Source organism: Tupaia chinensis, unplaced genomic scaffold, assembly GCF_000334495.1.
Source record: "Tupaia chinensis unplaced genomic scaffold, TupChi_1.0 Scaffold145441_1, whole genome shotgun sequence".
Classification (NCBI taxonomy): Eukaryota; Metazoa; Chordata; class Mammalia; order Scandentia; family Tupaiidae; genus Tupaia; species Tupaia belangeri.
The window spans coordinates 90,884-93,889 of record NW_006205300.1 but is presented as its reverse complement, the minus strand read 5'-3'; positions in this window follow the sequence as shown (position 1 = coordinate 93,889).

Genomic DNA, 3,006 nt, shown 5'->3' with positions numbered 1-3,006 from the left:
CAACCACTGTAGAGAACAATATGGATGTTCCTCAAAGAGCTACAAATAGAATTACCATGTGATCCAGCAATTTCACTCCTGGGAATCTACCAAAGGACAGGAGAATGTTCAGTCTGAAAAGTGCTTGCACATCTATGTTTATTGTAGCATTACTTTGATTACTAAGCCATGGAACCAATCTAAATGTCCATGAATAGATGAATGGATTGATAAAGTGTGGCACATATAGTGTATGGGATTCTATTCAGTCATAGAAAGCAACAAGATTCTGGCATTTGATAGAAAGTGGATGAACAGGTAAGATTTATTTCTGAGTGAAGCAGGTCAGGCTATGAGAGACAGACAGTATATGTCTCCACTTATACTGACTATCCTCCCTCTATGTAGAGACTAAAAGTTTGGAAGACATAAAAACATTGAAAATAGTTATAGACACTGGAGACAGTGTACGAGGAGGGTGGGAGAGGGGAAGAGTATTGGGAAGGTACTTAGGGAGAAAAAACAGAGAGGTAAGGCATTTGTGGGATACAGAAAAGTTTTATTACCTGTTGATGATGACATGTACAGTATTCTCAACTGGACTTGTCTGAGGTGTATTTCCTGTTGGATAAATTCTCTATACAAGATAAATGATGAACAGCAATGCATGTATAAAAAATAATAACAATAAAGTAATTTTAGGGAAAAATATTTACTGAAGGGAACATAATCTTTTTTTTTTGCTATAGGGTGTGTGCGCTCGCCAGACAGAGAGATAGAAAGCGAGAAATCACCCCCCAGGGGGGATGGCCACACTGCAATCCCTTCTCCTCCCTTCTCCTCTCGGGATCTTGGGCACGCACGCACACACGCCCAGTGTGAGTTTTAAGCCACTGGGTCCAGGATGTGAACTGCCGTCGACTATGTGGGAGTCCAGTGACATAGCCATTACGCTAACTGCTGGTCCCCTAAAAAGAACATAATCTGGACATAGTGGACTGCAAGTACATTAAATAGCTATGTTAAATGAAAAAAAAAAATAAAAGGGCTCAATGGAGAGTTTTGTCCTTTTTGACTTTCTTCCTCCCCCTGAGAGGACACTGCATTCCTTACTCTGAAGGATGCAGTATTCAAGGTGCTATCTGGGAAGGAGCGCAGTCCTAACCACATACTAACAGCTTCATCTTCGCTTTCTTACCTCCGGTACATGAGATACGGATTCTGTTGTGCATCAATTATTCCGTGTCATATATTCTGTTTCACTGTCATAGACAATGATGGCAGCCTTAATAGATATAACGTTAAGATTGTGATAATTCAGTGTAAGATGCCATTTGTTCCTTTTGTTTTTCCATTTTTTATTGTAATAATTTCTTATACATTCAATCACTATACATCATTTAGCTTGTATAGATAAGTTACCTTGTATAGATAAGTCTGAAATATACTTCAGACCAATTCAGTAAAAAATACTATACACGTCGACAGTAGGTAATAAAACATTTTTCTGCTTCACAAATGTCTTATCTATTTTTTCTATCTAATGTTACTTTTTAAAGATAAAATTGTTATATTTAACTTTATAGGCTAATATAATGTAATCTTAAATAAGACAATCTTTTTCCTACTTCTTACAAATTCCGTTTTAATTAATTAATTACTATGTGTAAGAGAATTTACATTTAATTGCTACATTTTTACAGCATATAAAATGGTTTTTTCCTTAGTTAGAAAGAAGCTCAATTGGGCAGTTAATTAGAGAAGCAATGGGGAAAATCAGTACGTCACTATCTGGTTTTATTTAATGTTTTGATCCTGAAAGACCTTGTTTTTTATTTACTTTGAACCATATGCATTACTGTAATTGGGAGAGGAGTTCCAGGAAAACTATTTATTTAAGTGTTAATGATTTGATTATGTTTGATTTATGGTTCATGTTTTCATAGCATTTATGATTGTTATGGGACATTTTAGGTCGATACTGTAATAATAACAGAAAATTTACCCAGTTGGTAGTTCCAGTGTTAAAGGTGAGGCATACACCTATCTGTACACTATTTTATATTAAGTAATTCCTCTAATAGTACAGAGTGCACCATGTTCAAACATAGTTGGATTTCCAAGTTAACCTATAATACAAGGTATGATATAAAGTTATGAAGGTTTGCCAGTTGTTTTTTAGGAAATGCTAAAGTTAATTTAGAACCTATTTTATAGTGGCATGAAAACCAAACATCACTCTGTTTTTTTAGAAAAAGAAAGAAAGAATGAATGAATTAATTTAATATGATCAGACAGAGACACACAGAGCGAGATAGAGAAAGATAGAAAGTGAGAAAACAAGCTGCCAGGGCCGGGACTCGAACCATGGTCAGTTATGTGGGAGTGTCCAGTGCCTTAACCATCATGCCACTTGCTGGTCCCCCCAAACATCACTCTTTTATAATTTTGTTTTCTACAATGTTTTAGTAAACTTTGATGTCTAATTTGGTCACAGTATAATAGTTTCAAAAATTTTTTTGTTGGATTTTTGTTTCCACACTGTGTACAACTTCTGCCCTCTGCTTTCTTTTCAAAATTTATTTTATACATCAATCACTGTCTATCACTACAGCCTGTAAAAAATTATCAAATATGAATACACTTCAAACCAGTCCAATTGAAGTTATCACACACATTATCAACAGTCCATATCTCTGGCCCTCAAATATCTTGCCTCTCTATTTTTCTCCTTGATTCTTTTCTTCTCACTTTCTGCCATATCCTACCTTCTTCCCACACTATCTCTGGTATCTGTAACCATTTTCCATGCTTCTATATCCTCTAATATTTCAATGTAGTAGAGTTATCTTTTCACCACAGCCTCACCAGCACTTACTATTTTTTTTTTAATCTTAGCCATTCTGATTAGAGTTAGGTGGTATCTCATTGTTGTTTTGATTAACATCTCCCTAATGATGAGGGATGCTAAATAGTTTTTCCATATGGTTTTTGACCATTCTTACATCTTCCTTAGAGATGTTTGTT